The following is a 22,674-nucleotide window of genomic DNA, read 5'->3' on the forward strand; positions in this document are numbered from 1 at the left end:
AATTGCTGCTCTAGGGTATAGGTGTTTAGATCTATAAATCTGTCTCCATATGTTTTGCACTGAAGGCCACTAACTATTTTAGTAGCCATCCTCTGTAAAACTCCATGGCAGCTTTTGGATATCCCTGCTCCAAGTTATATGTAGGGAAAACTACACACACACTAAAGACTTGCATTTTTGAACATCAATCTTGCATATGTTTCATCCAGGAGGAAGCACCTTAAGTAACACATTTGGTACACTCCCTCAGATTTAAAGTTCTTTGGTATTGAAGTGGTAAGCCCTTTTTCCAGAGGGGGTAAATTCTCTAAACACCTGGCTTTTCTGGAAGATATCTGGCTACCACTTACCTGTCAAATTTGACCCAGTTGATTTTTTAGGAGTTGTAGGCTGCTTGTTTCAACCTGGCTATCCCCATGGCCTTCAGGGTTCCTAGGTTGTACTTTATTTATCTACCGCTTGTCTTCTCCTTACCATTTATTGCCTCAGCTCTTGAAGGAGTAAAGTGTTGATTGCATCACTGCAACATTCTGAACCTGGTCTTATCACTGTCTTCTTTATCTGTATCAAGCATTCTTGAATGTTTTCATACTGCAGGTGTATTTATTTAGAAATATTTGTGTTTTGCCTATAGTCACAGTGTTATGCTAGGTGAATTACAATAGCTCAAACCACAAAGTCATAAAAATAATACAATAATTTAAAACAATACATTTCATTAATTCAATGAAATTTGGTTTCCGCCAAATCTACTGCTATGTTATTCCAAGTATCTATCATCCTCTCCTTAATGAAGTATTTTCTCAAACTTTGTCCCTCCAGCTTCATATTTAGACACCTTGTCCTTGAAATTCATTTTCTATGAAAAATTTCATTTTCTTGTATTTTATTGAAGCCTATCAAATATTTGATTGCTTGTGTAGAGACCCCTTGGGTCTCCACTAGAAGTCCTTAGCTCCCAAGCGTTGGGTTAGACAGCAGTAGATGAGCATACCATTCTAAACAGCACCTCCCCAGAGTTTTGCTGGGATGGAGAGTGCCCAGTTCACAAATTCGGGTGGGTAGGGGTTGCACTAGGGATCATTTTTTGAGCAATTAAGGAGTGTTTGGTATACTCTCCCAGTTTTTAGGTCCCAAACTAAAACAGATAGGGGAGAGGCACTGTCAGCTACTTGTATAGGACTGGCAGGGAATTGGAGAGGGGAAGATTTTTGCTGTCTTTTTATCTGTGCCTTTCTGGGAGGCTGTTTTCCCCTTCCCAAGAGGTAAGGAGAGAACTGTACACCTCATTGCCCATCTAAGAGGGGAGTTGCAGCAGCCATCAAGTAGAAGAATGAAGTTTTATCCCTTTTGTCCAATTGAGAAGGAAGGAAAATGTTTTCTGCCACCCTTCCTTAACCCAGAGCTGGAAAGCTATAAGGACTATTTCCAGGACAGCTGTTTGAAGAGGAGTGAAGAACATCTAGAGACCCCAAAGAAGGTCTCATACCAGGAATGCAGGACACAGCCAGTTTGAAGTTCAGGAGTACCTATGGACCTCAGATATGGTGGGGAGAGAAACCATCCACATCTAGGATACCCCAGCCATCTTGGGACAGTTATTCCACCCCATGCAAGATAAACATGTCCCAGACCTTTGTGCTGAGAGATACCTCTACAGAGGTAGAGACACTTTAAATCTTTATTCCCATGTAGATAAAGAACCTGGATGTAACTGGTCCCTTAATTATTTGCTCCTATTAATTCTTCTGCGATCAATCATAGAAAACGTTATTTTGAATACCCATTTAGTGAGCCCAGCCTGGTTTGTCAGTGTACCTGCCCAAAGAGCTTCCACCCTAGTCGAAGTATATCCTTCCCCCCAAGAGACTAGAACCCGAACACAGGGCCGCAAGGACTAGTGACTATGACATTGGGACTTACCCCTGGATTTTTATGGCCCTATCGAAATTCAGCCCATCCACTGAATTGGGGTTATGTTTCTATCATATTTCTCTTTTCCCACCTTTCTTCCAGTGTGTTTCTTAAGCTTTTTATTGTAGGGTTTGTGATGCAGGCCCTGTATCATTTTATATGCATTCTCTGAACCTTTTCTAGCTTCTCAATGTCCTTACTAAAATATTTGTTACTACACGCCAAGAGTTTATATCTAGGAAATTAGAGATCATGTTGAATTGCCCCAGGAAACTCTTTTCCACAGTGAAGGGGCTGATAAAGAAGACCGGAATGTCTTTTAATTTAATGGCTTCCACTGTAGTTTTTGCTGGTATCTTTCAGGAGAAGATTGAAAAAATGTGTTCTTCTTTGGGGAAAGTAGATAATCTGGCTGTTTGATCACAGACCATGGTACATGAAGGTGATAAATGGACCATATTTAGGTATGTTTTTGAGAAGGAATTAATAGCTATCATTGGAGGTTAATAAATCCTTAACTGAGGGTGTTATTCCTTACCAACTCAAGAAAGCAACTATTAGGCCTATTCAGAAGGATGCATTGCAGCCTCTAGATTAGGTGACAAATTTATCATCCAATCTCTAATCTATCTACACTGGGAAAGATTCAAGAATTCTATACTTAAGCAGCTGGTGGAATTTGTGGAGGGTAATAATACAGTCCTTGGTGAAAGAAAGTATAGTTTTAGAGTAAACCACGATACTGAGACTTTTATGTTATCTTCATTGGAGTTTCTAGAAAGACATGATTTTAGATACTTTACTGCCTACAATTGACTACTGCAATGCATTATATGTTGGTTTAGGTCAGCAATTAAAAGCCATGCAAATGCTTTCAAATGAGGCAGCCAGATTGATTTCAAGCTGTCTCCTGTGAGACCATATTTCTCCTGTATTGCAAAGTCTACACTGGCGCCCTAAAGTTCACAGTTTTAGTGCCAGATTTTCATTTATTGCATGACAATGGTACAGTTTGCTTAAAGCCTCTACTTGAATGTTATCAGCCTGCTCATGCCTTATGGGCTGGCTCTACAGCAGATCTTCTACTCCTGCCAAGGTTGTCATTCCTTCCTCTGCCTATTCTTCTCAGTGGCATGATGGAATTTGAAGTGCCTACTTGGGGTTTAGATATCACAAAGGAATTTATTAATACTGTACCAGAACTCACATTTCCATTCAAATGTGTACAGAAATGTCTTTCACACACACACACACACACACACACACAGTGTATGTGTGTGCTGTACATGTCTGACTGACTCCTTTTCCACATACAAAACACTGTTAGAAATTTGAAAGTTAAACAGAATGAATAAAGCTGGCAGCCTGGCAAGACTCTTCTTAATATTCACTTGTCAGTGTGCTAACCTCACTGCACTGCACTAGACATTCAGACAAACAGAGAGAAAAGCACTGCTTCAATCTCCACACTCCAAACCCTCCCCCAGTCAACAGAGAAGCTGCATTGCTATTACCTCTCTTTCTCTCACAGTGAATTAGACCTCTTCAGCAGAGAAGATCAGAAAAAGCCCATTACTACTGCTAAAACCAACTTTTTAAAGCTTTTTTTAACTCTGAGAAAGCTTCAGAAATACAAATCTTTTTCTCCTAAGTGCTAGAGAGGAAATAGAGAGATTCTTGTACATGCTCTGACCTTTCAGTGGGAGGACATCAGCATCACTTGATCCAGATGGCAGCTATAGTGTAGTAAAAAGATGCATCACCATAATTGACCTCCATCTGGTCTCCTTGCCAACTTGTCCTGCCTCTGATACTAAGAGGTCAAGATGTCGATAGGCAAGAGTTGATTGCTAGGCTACCTATACCTGTTTATTTAATGGCTAGCAGAAAAATTACACCAAAACCTTCTATATCCAGTGCAGCTTCTAAGAGCTGTACTGGAAGTGCCCTGGATTAATGCAGACTGTGATCCCGGGCCACCTAAGGGCATATTTTAAGGTACTGAGTGGGTGGGAGGCTTTGGGGGGTGGGGAGGGGGAGCATGGCAGAGAGGAGAGGGGTTGGAGGGTTTTGACTTTGCCCAGTTTTGTTCAGCTTTTTTCCCAGGGAGGGGGAGACCTGGAGTGCCATCACCGTCATTTTTGTATTGAAAGTGTTTGAGTGGGATCCTGGTCAGTAAACGCTTTGTTACATTTGAGGTGGAGGGGTAGTAATTGGGACAGGGGCCCAAGGTGAATTTTTTTTTTTCGTACAGGATTGCCATTTAACTGGATATCTTTTGAAGTTATCTGGTTAAATGACTGGTTATCCAGCCATACAAGACTGAACAACTTTAGATCTGCTCTGAAGCAGAAGGGGTATATTTACTAAAGGTTATCTCCCATTCTGTGTCTATGGGAAAAATGCTTAGTAAATGACCCCCTTAGCCAGTTAGTCACACTCTGGAATGCCTTTATTTTTATCTGGTTAAATTATACCCAGATAATGACTTAGCTGGGTAAGGTGGTCATTTTCAAAAATGAAAAGTCCCTTTTCGCATGCGATCACTAAATGGGGGCGGAGTCGGCCCCGGAAGAGAAGGAGTCGGGGCAGCACCGGGGCCGACTCTGTGGGGATATCGCTGGCGGAGAAAGGTAAGGACCCTTATCACTGCCAGTTTTGTGCTGAATAACTACACCTTTTATGGTGTAGTTATTCGGTGCAAAAGCCGACAGCCAGCGCACTGCAGTGGTGCGATGGCTGTCAGCTTTTGCAGGCCTGCCCCCCCCCCCGCTTCACCCCCCTGGCCCCCATTACCGCTGGATTTTCTAAGGTCTGCGACCTTAGAAAATCCAGGCCTAAGTGGCCAAATACTTGAAAAATTACTATTTTGCCAGATAACTGTGTTATTGAGATCTGAATATGGACCTCACTATATAAAGCTTCCAATGATGATGACCAGACATCACTGTTCCAGTCAAGGACTACCTCCAATAGTTTGCATAAAAATGTGTGCTTTTAAGAACTTCCTGAATTTCAAAAGAAGAGGTTCCACCCAAAGCTTGTTAGGAAGCACATTCCACCATTTTGGTGCAGCCATGCAAAACAAACATTGCGTTAGATTGGCAAAGTTTAATCTGTTTGAAAGAAGCAACATCAAGTATATGTTGTGAAGACAAGTTGAAGCAGCATGAACCAAGATGGATTTTTAAATTACAATCAGTTTCTCCAAAAGGGTTAAATCGGGAGATTGAATGGGCTTTGTTTATGTGATTGGTTCTTTCTGAAACCGTTAATAGTTTAAATAGTCTGTCAAAAAAATGGTGGATCCCGGTGTTGGCTAAAGCTGAGACTGAGCCAGGTCTCAGGTATGCAGCCAGGCAGAAATTAGGAACGTATATATTACTTGTGCAGTGATATGAATTAATTCTCAACACTAGCAAGAATGTAAATGGCATTGTTTGCTTTCCTATTGTAGACATTGAATTTAACTTCACTGCCCCTGACGAAGCCTAAGAAACACGAGCCGTGTTGGGTCGTGTTATTCCAGACACTGTCCACGTCCTGCAATGATAAGTGTTTCATTACTGCCTATTGATGGTTTAAAAAAATGAAAACATTTAAAAAAAAAGTGTTTTTCAAAAATGGACAAAAACTAAGTGGGGAAACCGATGATTAAAATTTGATAATACAGTCTTAAGTTATTCAATGGACTGTAAATCATACCATACTCGCTGCACATTTGGCAGAACGTAGGCTATCGTTTGTATAAAGAAGCCCGCCTTTTTGGTTATGAGCTTTCCTCACTTCATTTAATATAGACTACACGGTAGTAGCCACATTCAGCTTATAGATATGATGTTTTACAATTGAAACATCTTATAATAGCAGCACGTATGTAAATGTGCCCACCATTTTATATGGACGCCCACATGTGCCGCTTCTACCGCATAAGTGTTTGGGGGGGATTTTAATATACATGTGTACCGACACAATTACCAGTTAAACCATTTTCCCACTTTACCCAGTTACAGGCTAGGACTTCCTATCCACCCCCCCCCCCCTCAGCTATCTAACTTCTGTTTTTATCTACCTGCCCCAACCCTTAAAACCCCACTGATTAGCCTATTTTTTTTGTTTTGTTTTATAACTTACACATTATAGCAGAAGTTATGCGGTAGGGGACCCCTGCGCACACTTGTGCGTGTAAATACTTATGTGCAGGTTTCCATTTAAATTCCCAGACCACGCCCATACCCCCCCCCCCCCCTTTTTCGGACTTTTTTTGTGCGTGTACCGGAAGATATGCATGTCCATGGACGCTTCTTAAAATACATGAGCTGGCCTGAGAGATGCATGTATCTCCTTGATTTGGTGTACGCAGGCCTTTTATAATCTACCCTTTACTATTTTTAACAAATCAGCTTGCATCCCATAACCTTTGGCTGCACCAAATGTTATTCTAAATCACTGTTATCTCTGGATTTTCACCCATGGCGTTCAGCCCACCGCAGTTGTTGCCTAAATGTTACCAGCTCATGGCTATACCATGGTGACTTATGTCCTCCTACAAGAGTCACTTCTCTTACAGGAGCAACCAAATTTAAAACTGACTGAAGCATGTGGTCCCAGATCAAAGCTGCAGACTCCGAATTACTTGCCACACGAGATGTCAACTCAGGGATCCACACTTCACGAAGAGACTCAACATCATTCTGAACTCATCTAGAAACCGTACCTGGTGAGGGTAGCAAAGTGGCCGGTTCTTTAGGCCTGTATGTATCTAATTTTATCAAAAGGTAATCAGACCATTGGACTTCAAAACATATAAGATCATAATTTAAAAAACAGGGAAAATCAGAACACAGAAATAAAAGACCAAATATACTATGCCCGAGGTAATGTCAGTTGTGGTACAATCTGTGTCCAGCTTAAAGCCATCATTGAAGTTAAAATGGCATCACAACTACTCAACAGAGGGAGTACACCAGTGTGCACATTGAAAATTCCCAAAATAATATAATTCTTAATATTAACATTAAAAGACAATACATCAATAATTGATGATGAAAAGGAATTCAAAAAGGTAGGTGGACTATACATTAGGCAAATCCCCCAGATAGAATACTGAGGTGCTATAAATTCCAGTCCAGTCACAGACTCAATACCAATTTGTGACTTGTGCAGAGATTCTTTAGTAAAAATTAAAAGGCCTCCTCCCCATCTTTCCTTGTTGATCTTGTCTGGGAGAAAACCTGGTATCCAAGTACGTGTAACTGATTCAGTAGAATATTATGTTTCATGCCACCAAGTTTCAATAATAAAGCAGACATCAAGACTTTTAAAAATAAAATAGTATGGGCCTGGTTAAAATTGGGTTTTATACATGTAAATGCATTTTACCCATGTAAGTGGGCTTTTGAATATTGCTATAATATATGCAATTGAATTGTCCATAGGATATTCACATGTAAGGGCACTTTTATGCATAAATGGCTTTTCAAAATTGCTACAATGTTATTTATTTAAAATATTTATATACTACATAGCAAAATTTCTATGCAGTTTATCATAGACAACATTCATAATAAGCTAATAAAACAATTCATAATGAGACACAACTTATAATAGTAATAATCAATAAAGTAAAATAAAAATAAATTAAAGTAAAGTAAAATTAAACTAGCTAGTCTTAAAGACTACTCTATTATTCTAAGCCCCAAACTTTCTCAGCTATTCAGCTTGATCTTCCTGTAGCTATGCATTCATGAATGCCCTAGAAAACAAATGTGTCTTGAGATGATTTCTGAACTTTAACAGTGATACTTCCTTTTTTAGATGAAGGGGAAGGGAATTCCATAGCAATGGACCCTGAACATAGAACAGCTTTTCCCTAGTCTCATCAAGACAAATAATTTTTGGAGCTGGAACAGTCAATAGATGTTGATTTGATGATCTGACAGCAAGAGGGTTGAAACAGTTTTAACGCTGCATTAAAACTGGAAGGGACAAGCTCATTAATGCCCTTAAATACAAGCAAAATAATTTAAAAGATGATCCTCCATTTAATTGGTAGAAAATGTAAACTGATCAAAGATGGAATAATATGTTACACTTACATGTGTAACACCTTTTGAAATTCACCTATATGAGTGCAAGTGCTGACCCCCTACCAGGTCCATCTCCCCCAGAACTTATCCCTTCAGAGCCTATAAAATGTATGCATTAAAGAGATTACTCACATACTTTTACATGCACTGAGCCAGTCAAAAGCATAAAATCGAGTTTTATACACATAAATGACTTTGAAACTTACCCTTTTGCCCCCCCCCCCCACCCCCCCAAGAGTCTGCCATATTTCTGCATAAGAGCAGGGAGTTCCCATGTGAACAGAAGGCCCATCTTTCAAGCAGGTTAAGAGTAGTGGCAGACTGCCTACATGCTTGGGTAGGTTTTGTCTCAATAGATGCTCATATCAGGAGCTGTTATAATGAGTAGCAGTATGATGAATGGATAGAGTGAGTCACTGTCGACTGATAAAAATAGGCAGAGTGTACATAAAAGAAGGGGAGGGAGAAAGAGAGCACAGGATGAGAGGCAAAAGGAAATTATCTCTACTCCTTTCTCAGGCTTCCCATTCTCTATGCACAAGGTACAGCCACCTCCAGAAAAAGGATTGAAACCTCTGCATCTTTGCAAGATGTAGAGATGTATGGGAATCATTTTTTCTAGGATTCAGTCCACAGTAGCATAAAAAGAAAACCTTCCAGACAAGCACATCTACATTTCTTAAGTGACAGTGCCTTAGTAAGAAGGAAACAGAAGATAGCAGATAAAATCTACTTGGTCTGCTACCAGCTTTGGCAATGTGTGCCTGCTCACTGTGCTTCTTTTACTCTTATCTTAGATAGTTGACTGTATTACAAAGAGCTGATGAATATCTGAGTCAAGGGAAAAAAAGATGAAGACAATGGCATCAAGTAAGCTTCAAGGACAGTTATTTTAGAAAAAAAAAAAAAGGCCCCTAATTTGACTTTTTGAATTTTTGGAAACTATGCTAATTCAACCCCGTTTTGTGACTTTTAGAACAATACATTTGAAAATGAGGGGAACATTTTTGAACTAATAGATAGATGTAGTAGTGGGTTTCTACCATTTTGTTTCTATGGAAAAAAAATGTGATTGTGTGCAGCCAGTGACAAGTTAAAGGTATCAGCCATCCAGAAGAGTGCCATAAAATGATATGGGATGCTTTAGCAATCATTACAGTATGTTTCACATCAGTGGTGCCAGCAGCTGCCTTGTACATCTGACTCTGTGTTTCAGCTTACTTGCAACTACCACATCATTTAATACATTCTTGCAGGGTTCTCCTGTCAATAAAGAACATCTGGAACTTGTAATTAATTGACTGACAAGAATATTCTGTGGTTTGATTTATAATGTATATTATCATAAATTCATTTTCCTGCAGCTATTTTTAACTTCCTTAAATTGAATTTGAAGTAGCTATTTTTTCCTAGGAATCTACATATAACCTGGAATGCCATGTGAGTTTACCTAATTGATTCCTAATGAAAAGCTTTAATGAAATGCATGTCTGTGCATACAAATTAAACTTAAAGGTTTTTGGTTACTGAGAAATAATTCTGTTCCAGTTTGACTAAAGAAAATTTGGAAATTAATAGAAGAGTTGCAATTACTAATATATGGTTTTGTTTTTATGGGTTTTTTTTTAAAAAATAAAACAGAAATTAAGGAAAAACTATAAAGTATGACATTCAAATCTAGCCAGTGAACAGAGTACTATATTTTTCCGGATATTTTATATGGAAGGAAATTTCAAAGAACTACATGGCAGTTGCACACGTAAAAATAGCATATTTATTTATTTATTTAGATTCTTTTAATATACCGATGCTCAAGACAAAGTCTTATCGTACCGGTTTACAGTATAACCAGGGGAAACCAATAACCAGAAGAGAGAAAGTTACAATGAACAGGGATTACAAAACAGGACAATTAAAAGAGGAAGAATTAGTTTAAACAGAGCTCTCCTAAGAGTAAAAAGAGATAATACTCCATTGATTAGCATGGACGGTTAACTAAGTGGTTCAAGCATAACAGTTCTTTTCTATAATAGTAGGTGGAAGAGTACAGGTAGGGGGGGGGGGGGGTGGAGGGCGAAATGACTTCATTTATGAATATGAGGTCCAGAGTGTGGCCTGCTTTATGAGTGGGTTTGTTTATGATTTGTTTGAATCCCATTGCCTGGAGAGATGATAGAAGGGCTTCACAATTGGAAGTGGGCGAAGGGGAGTCCACATGTATGTTGAAGTCTCCTAAAATGATGGCTGGGGTGTCCGTATTGATGTGTTTAGCTATAGTTTCGATAAGAGGTAAAGGGTCTGATTCTAGGATCCCTGGGGGGCGTATATTAGACAAATTTGTAATTGATTAGATTTGAATAATCCAATTTCTAGTTTAGTCGTCGATTTAAAGGCTTGTTGGGAAAGTCTCAGCTCTTTTTTTGCGGTTAGTAGAATTCTTCCTCCTCTTTTTTTGAGTCTAGGAAAAGAGAAGAAGTCATAGAGTTGTATTGGTAATTGGTTGATTAGGGCAGTATCTGTGTTTTGCAGCCAAGTTTTGGTTAATGCACAGATTCGGTTAATGCACAGATAATGCACAGATATAACGCACAGCATATACGTGCATAAGTAGCATTAGACCAGATCAATAAGGGAAGATAGTTTGAAGAAAAAGTCCAAGAGACCAAGAAACAAAGGTTTCTTGGTAAAATCTGTGTAAAGCATTAGATTGTTATGGTAAAACCAAGAATCGACAAGTAACTTGAGGGAAGTGAATTTGCAAAGAGCCAAGAAGACAGCCAATGCAGAGGAGGAACTGCCTGAATATTCTAAGAATGATTTGGTGCAGAAGCAGCAGTGGAGCCAAGGACAGCAAGCACCCATTGAGGCAGGAAAAAGAATGGTTTCAAAAGCCCAAAGCACCCTGCTGGGTAAAGTGGTACCAGGATGGCATGAAAGAACCAAGGATCCATAAGTAGTGCAACTAGAAGAATAGCACTGCTTATCAAGGAGAGTTAGTATGCTTGTCAGTGGTACACACTGCTACTGGCTAGCTATGCCTATGTAGTATACAATACTACAGCCAGTAATTCTCACAATGTGTGCAAAAATGTCTCTCACACACTGTGTGTCTGCTTTCTGAATCCTTATTTCCACATACAAACTCTGAAAAAGAAAGAAGAAACAGACAAGGTTCAGGCTGATATTCACTGTAGTCTGTCTCTAAACCTAATAGTCGGTGCAAATTAGAAGACAACACATTAGCATAAAGAGTGAAACAGAAAGACAGCATGGCATCAAAACTCCAAGGCGTACAGTGTGGGGAATCACAGATAGCATAGAGTCATCAAAACCCCCAAGGCATCATGAAAGAGGCAAAGGGAACCAATAATAGCAGTATGAATAGCCCAAGGCAGTGAAAATATCAAAATAGCAGCAAAGGCAGCACCAACAAAGAGGCAAAAGAGTACCTATATTGGAAGGTGCTCTTCAAGCCACCATGAAAGAGCCAGGAGCAGGCCAGGCAGTAATAGTGGCACACTTAGCAAGAATTAGAGCTAGGAAAGTGGTAGGGTGAAAGGAGAAGCTTGTTTATTTATTTAATATGATCTCCTTTGGGGATAAAACCCAGTATAAACAAGAGAGAAGAAGGGTGAGGGATCTAGGCCTAGATCCTAGAAGGGTAAACAAAATGATAAGGGGTAGAACAAGAAAAGAGTTAGGGTGGGAGAAAAAAATATTTTTTTCTTTTTTTTACATTTTATTTTGGGACAGAATCTCCCCAGTATAAGCAAGAAATGAGCAGGGTAGGAGAATTAGGCTGAGATGCAAACAACTCAAAGGAATCAAAACTCCCAAGGTGTAGCATTGGGACCATGCCAGCAAAGCAAAGTGGCAACAAGACTCCCAAGGTGTAGCATTAGGGGCAGGAAAGCAAGGCAGAGGGATGGGCAGCCCCCAAGTTTGTAGCATCAGGAGCATGGAAGCTAGGCAGAGTGACAGCATACTCCCAAGATGAGGTTCTTATCCCTTTTTTTGTATTTTACCTTATTTTATCAATGCCCTATCTTGTAAACCACTTAGAATATCTGATAGGTGGTAAAGAAAACTTATATTTGTCTTCTGAAAATAATAAACAGATGTTACTATAAATAAAAACAATAATAAATTAATGAGACTTCCTTTCACCCATGTGTCACAAACTGTAACAATCATGTACGTATTGTTTTCTGTCAGAGGTTTCAGTCTCTTCTGCACCTGCTGCTTAAAGGTGTCTACAAGCTGCATCACTCCTGCTTTCATTCCCTGTTGTTCATGAAAACCATCTCACTTTTCCTCCAGAATATTTGCAATGTGGATGACTACACTTAGGATGGCACTTCTGGAACTTAGATCTTCTGTGGCATCATGACCCAGTCATGATGCCTGGGGGCAATTTACACCTATCTCAGTTTCCAGAGACAGGTCATGAAGGGGTGTCTGCTGCTCCTCTAACTTTTGAAGCATCAAATAGGTGGAATTCCAGCTAGTGCCCATATCTTGAATCAGCCACTTATGAGGCATCACAAATTCTTCCTTCTTCTGATGGAGAGGCTGCCCACTTTTCACACTACAATGAAAATGCCATGCTATCTTTCTGCACCTCTTGATCAGGTTCTTCAGGACTTGAATCCCATGTTCCTTGGGTCCCAACCCCAGGGCATCCCTCATTGCCAAGTGCAACATATGTGGAAAGCAATGGATTCCCTGATAACATCCATCTTCCGCTGCCTTTCTCATATTTGCACCACTCTCTGTCACAAAAAAAAAACTTGCATGAACACTGATGCCTCTCTGGGCTAGCTGCCAAACCTCTAGTGTCTTTCTTATGGCTGTTAGGATATTGCATGGAGTATGAGTGGTATCCACCTGCACACTGATGCTCAGTCCCTGCTAGATCTACTGCCTGTCCCTGCTTCAGCTGGCTTCCTCCAGTGTGCTATCAGCATAGTGTTCTCGCTGTTTCTCTGTATTACTGCTCCCATGGAGCATATTCCAGGCTCCCTCTCAGACCCCCACCCCCCAGGGCATTTGTCAGAGCCACCGTCAACTGTTGCAGGTCTGTGACTTCAAAACAGAGAGAAGCGGGTGGCAGTTGGTGTGGACTGAGGCCGTGAAGGGATAATTCAGCAATGATGCCAGGCCACAGAGGAGACAGGGGACAGTAGCAGTCCAATAAAAGAAACGACGGGAACGCAAACATGGAAAAGAGAGAACAAAGAAATGAAAGTGAGCATGGGTGAGAGAGGAAAGGATGGAAAGGGGGATGGTGGAAATCGCAAAGGGAAGCGGAGGAATAGAGATGAAAGGAGGGAAAGGTGAGAGATTTGGATGGTATTTGGAAGATAGTGGGAGAAGCACAGGGTGGGGGAAAGGGAGTTGAGCTTTACCCCTTGGCAAAGTGAGAATTGCCAGCATATTCTAGCCTGACGGGGCAACAAGGTGCAAGAACGCAGCACTAACCCTGGACCCTGAAGGAGGGAGATATGGCTTGCAGGTGGCAAGAGAAATGGGCAGAGGCAGATTAGAAAGCACTGGGAAGGGGTAAAAAGCAGCATACAGAAACAAATTCTCTTTCTCTCTCGGTCTAGAGTGTATTTACTAGCACAAGTGAACTTTTTTTTTTTTTTCAGAAAAATAATTGTCATTTAAAACCTATCTTATTCTAATAATGCTTCCTGCTGTACAACACTGGCTGTTTTTCCACTTGATGAGGCGATGTACAAAACACTTGGACTTCCAGCTCGGCAACAGGCCACATAAATTTGTTAGCAGTAATTGGAGGTAAAACCGTGCAGCAAACCATAGCACTTCTCATATTCAGCCTTTCCTTTATGCTTTATCACCCTCATAAAAGTTTGTTTCTCTGCTCCCTAGCTGCAGCAGCCTCAGAGGATTTTAAGGAGAGTTGGCAGATCTAAAGTGCCCCCCCAATTCCTGCTGATTTGAATTACATTTATTTAAATTGAAAATGTCTTGTATCCCACGTATATTAATGAACAAGCTCTCCTCAACAGACTACAAAGATCATAATAGCCTTGTAAAATGACTACACTGCTGGTTTTCAGAATCCAAAGTGGGTTGCAGCCGTTCAGATCCCTGCCAATCATGGAGAGAGGCACAGTTAGAGCAAAGGGGAAGGAGGACAGAAGGACGGAGAGAGAACCAAAAGGGAGAAGGAGGGAAGGGGGGAGCACGGTGAAGGAGGGAGGCTTTGAGTGATTGAGCAATAAGTTGGCAAGGAGGCAAATTATTTTGAAGAGCTGTGGAGAGTGTATGATCAGAGACAAGGTAATTGAGGTGATTAATTCTGGAGAGTTGTGAAGTATGAGTCACTGATATTTTTTAAGAGCTGTGGAGCACGAGGGATAAAATGGAGTGAGGTGGAAGGATCGGAAAATACCTACACAGGAACTCTTTGCACATCTGACAGACAGTGTTGCAAACGGCTACAGTACGGTCAGTTTTTGTTGATTCATTTGTAGAAGATGAATTAAATTATTTTTAAAGTGCGATCTTTCTATCAAACTGCGTGTTCTATAATTATAGAAGGAAATTTCAACCATATGTCTTATCACAGCAGGAAGTGGACTAATACTGCATCACCTAAATTAAGAAAGTTTGGGATTAGCAAAGCAATTGATAGCATTCAGAAAACATACATTGCCCATCCCCAGAGCAGGAGATTGGAAGGAGTAGTAGTGGCAGCATTTGTCTTCAGTTTCTTTCTAGGTGACCATCTAGAAGCTAAAATAGCTTTGGAGTCAGAGGGTAGTACTGCAGGGAATCAGTGCTTTACTTTACCGTAAGTATAGATTAAGAAAAAGGGAGCAAAAGGAGATGTTTTACCAAGCTAATTTTAAGAAGATCAGAAAGAATGGCCAAGCTGGAACAGACCAATGGTCCATCCCACCTAGTATTCTGTCTCCGACAGTGGCCCCAATGTAACTCCCAATGGACCCAAACCAGATTTTATCTTATTGCTCTTCTGTGTAGAAATCTCTAATATCTGCTTATGTCCTTAACTTTTAGGAATGCATCCTGACTCTTCTTGAACTCTGCTGTGTTGCTTACTGTGACTACTTTCCATGGCAGCAGATTTCACAATTTAAGCAATGGCTGACTAAAGTCATATTTAATTACTTTTGTCTTAAATCTACTAGCATTCATTTTTTAATGGATGGCTCCTGGCCCTTCTATTTTTAGACAGGGTAAATAAATGCATGCTTGTGATCTGTTCTTTTCCATTCATGACCTCGAGGACTTTTATCATCCCCCCTCCTCCCCCCACACACACTCAGTCTTGTTTTTCAAACTAAACATTTTCAGCCTTTCATTGTAGGAAAGATGCTCTCGCTATTCTGTTGTCCTTCTCTATCCCTTCTCGAGCTCTGCCACATCCTTTGTGAGATGGGATGACCATAACTGCATGCAGTACTCCAGGTATAGTCACACCAGAGCTCTAAACAGAAGAATGATAATATCCTCGGAATTGTCATTGTCATCAGCATATGATTGGCTTTTTTTTTTTTTTTTGTCTGCTGCTGCTGCACACTGTGCCAATAGTTTCAGCACATGATCCATAGCTATTACAAGGTCCCTTTCTAGATAGCAGTTTCCCAGTATGGACCCTAACAATGTGTACTTCTTGTTTGGATATTTGGATACTTGTCTATATTAAATTCCATTTGCCACTTGGATGCCCAAATTCCCAGTCTTTCTAGATTGTCCTGAAGTTTTACACAATCACTTTTGTCTTTTAAATACCCTACATACTCTGGTATCACAATATGTAGGATAATTGCAACCTCTCATCACTCCATCCTCTAAATCACTGATAAACAAATTGAGCCCTTGAGGTACTCCGCTGTCTACCTGTAAAGTTTTTGAATATAAGTATTGAGGTTTCTACCACTAGCAGAATTTAAAACCAGGGAATCCTGCTTAGATTAAAAAAAAACCCCACTTCTATTCTCTTCCTTACCCTTTCTGCCTAGAGACAAAAAGTTTATTTTCAGAGGTGTGTGTTCATATCTACCACAGAACTGTATTCACCAATAATTCATGCAGCACAGCATGCATTTAAAATAAACCAGTCAGTTTGTAGTAAAAATTATTTTCTTTATTTCAGATAAAGAAAGGTATGAATAAAAATATCTAAATGACTAAGAAACACTTTTATGTTCAAATCTTAACTTTACCAGAGTATATCCTACAATCAATGTGATAACCATTAATAAAGTAACCGAGATTATTAAAATCAGATAAATGTCAATCAATGTCATCTTTTGCTTAATTAATCAATGCATTTCTAATACATCTGCCAATCTAGAAACAATAGCAATTTAAAGGTTCTCATATACTTGAATAAATGATTAAATGTTTACCAAATATCTGAAGCAGCCCGCTCTGTCTCTCTATAATCACGTGCAAAGAAAATCAAAGTAGCACTCCTTTTCCTTCTGACTGCTTCAAGTTTTTATACCCTATAAAACTCTTTGAATTCTTTGATCCAGAGTAACTGTATCTTTTCTGTCAATACATCTATCTTTTTAACCTTTGAAGAACTTCAGTTCTAAAACCTTGAATGAGGTTCAAGCAATTTTTATCCATATCAAAATATTAAAAATTAGGAGTTATTCTTACCCTGTTTAAAGCTTTGCCCATTTTTCCGGTCTTTTATTTATCAATACTTTTGTTCCTTCTACTTCAGAGAGAAGAGACCAAGCACTCCCCTCTGTCCTAGGATTCACGCCTGAGTGACCACATGTTTAATGATGCCCAAGGCCATAAAATGCAGACTTCTTTCTTGCTTAGAGATAAGCATTAAGTCGAAAACAACTTTTCTCAAGGTCTGTAAAGGGGGGTAGAGGAGGGTGCTGTTTGCTGGAGTTTTTTCCAGCACAGGCCTTGACTAAAACCATGGCTTTTAGAAAAGTAAAGGCTTATGGGTATTAATGCTAACATGTCTCTTTATGGCTAATTGATTACTGACTTCACTAAATATAAGTAATTATCAATAAAGCACAAAATATTAAAATATTTTCTGACATACCTTCCTTCAGCCATTCAATCTCACTCGCTGTCTCCTTCCCTGTAACCAGTTTCTGATAATGAATGTATGTCATCTCCTATCCCAAAGCCTATCAGTTTCTCAAATAATTTCTCATGTGATACTTTGTTGAATATCTTTTTAAAGTCCAAATACACTATGGCATCTGGTTCATTACATCCCTGTTCTTAGTTACAATTTCAAAGCATGCTAATAAATGTGTGCGATATGGCTTGTCTTCTCAAAATCCATCCTGGCTTTGCTAATTACAGTATATCATTTCCTCCCATGTGTTTAATAATTTAGCTTTTGATAATCGCTTTTACTATTTTACTCTTTTTAAAAATTGAAGTTTTATTTGCCACCTTCCAGTCCTCTGGAACTGCAGCCATTGCAGGTCAGAAATATTTCAGTTGCTCCAGAGCCTGAATGTTCCACAGCCATCTATGGAGTTAAGCAACCAGTTTGTAAATCACTTTGAAAATAAGATTGCTTTGATGATAAAAAGAATTTGATGTTTTTCGCTCCAACTGGAATGAATCTATAGTAGGTGTGGAATTTTGCATAATGGACTTAAATGTCAAGAAATCAATATTCAGACATAGCCGGCTAAGGGCTGGATTTTCTAAGATCGCACGGCTTTCTGAATTCCGCGGTAATGGGGGGCAGGGGAGTGAAGCAGGGGGCAGGCCTGCGAAAGCGGGCCGCAATTGCACCACTGCAGTGTCATCGCTGCCGGATTTTGCACTCAATAGCACCACTGTGAAAGGTGGTGCTATTGGGCGTGCCACTGGCGGCGATAACAGGTCTTACCTTATCGCCGCCAACAAAGTTTCTACCATGTCTGCCCCGACACCGCCCCAACTCTTCCTCTTCTGGTCCCGCTCCCGCCCCAACTCCGCCCCTATCTAGCTATCGCATGTGATAGCGATAGAAAATGACCCCCTAAGAAAGTTAACTGGATAAGCTCCTCCTAACACCTCTTTTTTATCTAGCTAGATTTTAGCTGGACAGTGATTTATCCAGGTAAAATATAGCCAGATAAGAGGCTGAATATACTAAAACTTGCCATTTGGATGGATAATTTTAAGTTATCTGTCTAAATGGTTTTTCAATATCTACCTCCAATATCTACCTACATATGTCACTGTATCAGTTTCTGGAAAATGTAGAACTAACGGTTACTGAGGACAACTACAGCCAGGACTAGTCCTCCTTTTGCAAGTTTTCTGAAAAGACATTAGACAGTATTCTGGCTAAGACGAGCCAACAAATAATGAATTAGATTCTTATCCATCTTTTTTAGTTAAAAGCACAATAGATGGACATTTTGAAAGAATATATTTAATTATAAAATTCTTCATTATCAGAAACTTCAGAAAGGATTTTTCCAGTACTACTTAAACAGGCAATAATTAAACATTATTGAAGAAATGATGGTGAAAGATTATTATTGAACCATTTTGAATTTGTCCTATCTAGGAAATCTTGTAGAGAAAGTAGTTGCTGCTCAGCATATCTACTTTAGCTACTTTATTTTTTTTATTTACCGACATTCAGTCTGACATATCACATCGGTTTACATTCAGGCACTGTAGGTATTTCCCTATGAATTTTTTGGAAGATGATATTATAAATAAATAGTCTGATTTTAGAGCAACGTGCAGCACAGAAACTGCTTTAGTTTCTCTTTTCAGATGAAGATTATTGTAATTTAGACCTTGACAGTTGTGCCATGATTATTTTATCTTTCAGCTGCCTTTAACACTGTAAGACATGACTTACTACTTAAATGACTGAAAGTGATCGGCTTCGGTAGAAAAGTTCTAAAGTGGTTTACTTTTTATTAACTGGATGATCCCAAAATGTAATATTAGGCCAAAATTAGTCTGAGACTTGGAATTTGACTTGTGGGGTTCTCTCCACTATTATTTACTTGCAAGCAATATACAGCTATACCTTCCATTTAGTAAGGGTGGATTAATGGAATTCAATAAATCATGACCTAGCATTTAATTTTTATTTTTATCTATATCTTTACTTTTATATACCATCCCTACAAAATAGCAATTTACAACAAATAAAATTCTAGTACAAAACATCAAACATCATATAATACATAAATATATTAACTACTCATCCAACCCAAGAAAACTGAAGTCCTAAAGATTGGAAATTCAGATCCCTACCTTTTATTATCCAAATAAATGGCACTCTTTTATCATTGCAGCAGAAAGTAAATAATATTGGGGTCTAATTTGATTCAAAGCTTCAATAAATGAGCAGATCTCTTCAATAGTTCATTCTAACTTTTACCACCTTAGGACTATCCCCCAACTCTTCTCACTCTTGCACCCAACAGACAAGGCCTTTGTAGTCCAGGCCACAGTTTTGTCAAGATTAGATTACTGCAATGCAATTTGCATGTGGTATCCCACAGACATATCTGAAAAGACTACACATTTTTAGCATACTACTGAAAGACTTCTTAGTGTGTTAAGAAAGTTTCAGAGTGAAAGCACGACAAGTGCAGAAAGTCTTATGTTGGTCAAGTCTTATGTTGGTCAAGTAATATATTAGTTTATTATATTGGCAACTCCACTTGTATGTATACAATTTTTTGAATGAGTCCCCCGACACGGACCCCGTGTTTTGCCAGTCTAGCTGCGTCGGGAGGGACAAATGCCACCATAGTCATAGTCCGTGTCAGGGGACTTGACCAACATAAGACTTTCTGCACTTGTCGTGCTTTCATTAATTCTGCTGAATGCAGTATCCGCTCCAGTGGTGGTATTAAGAAAGTTTCAGAGACCATGTTTTCCCTTGCTTAAGAATCTATACTTGCTACTTATAGAATTGTGGGGCAAATTCAAGATTCCATTGCTAACTTTTAAAGCAAACAAGGCCCTGGCCCAGACTACCTTGCTGTCTGTGAGGTTTCATATGTCCACCAGTGCTGTTTAAGATAGTCTTTTGATGAAATCTTATTTATTCCTTCAACAGCAGATGCACAGTTACAAAATGCCAGAGAGAGAGTATTCTCAGAATGGCCTCTAAAGTGTAGCACAGTCTACCCTATCCCAGAAAATCCTTTTGCAACAAGATACAATCCATTTTAAGAAACACCTAAAAACATCCTTGTTTTATACAAGAATTCTCTAGAGCTGTGCTTGGCCAACTGTTAGGCTTACTGCTGATTTCTATAATTAGAAGCCTCAGCATCCTATTGGTTATAATTGGAAAGGCTTTAACTGACTTAATTAAAATATGCTGTTCCTTTTCTTGTTCTTATACATTGTATGACTGTATTCTATAACTGTTTATTTAGATATTATATTTTAGTTATGGGTATCAAATTGTATGATCTTATTATTCTTTGTCATTATTCTGTCTATTTACACTGTATTTAAGTTGTATAATATTGATTATTTACATGTTTAAATCATACACATAAGTATAAATAAATAAATCTGTAAATAAAGAAACCTATTAACCTCACTCAGGAGACAATAGGTCTTGCAGGGTAATATGTAGTAAAATTAACCTCAGAATCTCTCTCTCAGGCTAGGCAGCCCACAGCTTTTAAGTTGCCCTAGTCCCTCACTAATTTGGGAATCAGCTTAGTGCAGGCTGCTGCAGTAAGAAGATTTAAAATGTAGCCTCAGGCTGTTTACAGTCTGCAGGCTGGAAAACCTGAGCTGCATTACAGATAACTGTAATCCAAATTAATAGTCATTTTATATTGCATCACAGTACTATAAATGTAGCTAGTGATATGATATTTGTAGAAGTTGAAATAAGAAGGATGCATATGGCCTTTGATACTCCAATATCAATATGTAAAACGTTGCTGTGAAATCATAGGCTTGCATGCATGCAGAAAATATATATCATAAGTACAAGTGAGGATTTTTGAGGTATAGCTGAATAAGTATACAAAAAAGTGAACGATGGCATAAAGATGTAAATGCAACGAAAAGGAGGTTTATATAAAGGATAAAGCCCTAGTTACTGTAATTCTGGAGAGTTCTGTGAACCCAGTAGATCACTCTGCTACTCCCAAGATTCCTTGCCTTACACATATTCCCTTTCAGCAGCTAAACTTGCTGAAACAAACTAAAAAGCCTTTTCTTGTTTTGGCATGCTCTTTGGAATTCCCTTCCCTAGGAAATTAGGATGATTAAAAATAATTTGCTTTTTAGGAAACTGGATAAAATCTTGGGTTTTTTAAACTCAGCTTGTAATTAATTTTGGGGGTCTATTTAGTTAGCTCCAGTATTTTTCTCCAGAGAGGAAAAATCTGCAGGATTCACTGTGATTCCCAAAGTATTTTCTCTAGTGGTAAAATACCATAGAGAAAAAACTGAAGCTTAAGTGACCCAAAAATCAGCAAAAAATATCAGCTGAACATGCTAGAGTCACCATCTTTAAAGGACATGGGCAAGCCCCTCCCCCTCCCCCAAATTCTAAATCCTGGTGTCTGTTGAGACCCTCTGTCCAACCCCACTGTCCCACCAAGCCATAAGGTAAGCAAAGTAGAAAAAAGTAATGTACAAAGGTAGGAAGTCCTCAACCATGGCCTTGGCCCTGCCCCTTTTCCAAGCCAAGCCCTGTCCTTTTTTTCTGAAACTCCTCCCCCCCCTCCCATTGCCTCCTGATCCTACCTGGTAGTCCAGTGGAGCCCACAAATCCCCCCCCCCCCCCCCCGAAGGTTCTGGGTCAGTTTCACCATTTTTAAGTGGCGCCTGTCGGTCACATAGATACTTTTGCCACGATATGTGATCCACGATATGTGAATTGCCCCACGTTTTTTGAGGGGGAGGTAATGCATGGTATTTGAAATACCATACAGCTTAATAAACTACCTCCTTAGACGTCTTAGATATTTATCTGTGCTATTCAGGGGTGTAATGGTAAATGCATTATGGTTGATAGAGAGAATATTACTTTAAAAAGCCTTTCTTGTTCATGATCCATTCTTTTTCAGAATAAATGATATTAGAGTGGATACTAACAGAGTGTATTTGGAGGCAATTCCTTTGTATTCATGGTTACAATTTTTGCTTTGATTGATTTTTATATAATTCTTTAAATTATCATGATATCTTCCTATTTATTTATAGTTATGTTCCTCATATACATATTTTATTTTTATTGTATTTATTTTTAAATTGGATTATATTTAACTTGTATACCACCTAGTGACTTTATTAGGATAAGTGACTTATAAATATAATTAAATACATATATGAATAAATAAATAATTTGTGTGCAATTGTAGATAACATTATAGCTGTTAAGTGTACCCAAGCAGTTTTAAAAGGCAAGCATCAGGATTTCAACAGAGAAAAATGGACCTAGAAATGTAAAAGTTACAAGGGAAACTTTAGTCTGTATTTCTAATAAGTTGAAGTTGGGAGCATGTACGATGGCAGAATGTAGAGAAGAAGCACGAGAAAAAACTCTAAAAACTAACTTATCAAACTTGGGTCTTCAGCTACCTTACTTTAGTTCTTATATTGGAAATTGAAGCAGATACAATGTAACAGTAATAGAGATGTCACAGAATGGAGCAGAGACAATTAGGGGTAGATTTTAAAA

At 39.0% G+C, this 22,674-nt stretch overlaps 1 protein-coding gene and 1 long non-coding RNA gene across 4 annotated transcripts in view; one reads left to right on the forward strand and one right to left on the reverse strand.

Moving 5' to 3' along the window:
- Positions 1 to 16,768, reverse strand: part of LOC115085628 — a 47,857-nt gene extending 31,089 nt beyond the window's left edge. For both annotated transcript variants that reach the window (XR_003854910.1, XR_003854911.1), the window contains exon 1: positions 16,668 to 16,768. This is a non-coding gene — a long non-coding RNA (uncharacterized LOC115085628). The remainder of the gene's footprint in view (positions 1 to 16,667) is intronic.
- The window catches only part of OXR1 (oxidation resistance 1), a 1,217,970-nt gene that overhangs the window by 80,989 nt on the left and 1,114,307 nt on the right, over positions 1 to 22,674 (forward strand). The gene's annotated exons all lie outside the window — the stretch shown is intronic.

Source organism: Rhinatrema bivittatum, chromosome 2 (genome assembly GCF_901001135.1).
Source record: "Rhinatrema bivittatum chromosome 2, aRhiBiv1.1, whole genome shotgun sequence".
NCBI classification, from domain to species: Eukaryota; Metazoa; Chordata; class Amphibia; order Gymnophiona; family Rhinatrematidae; genus Rhinatrema; species Rhinatrema bivittatum.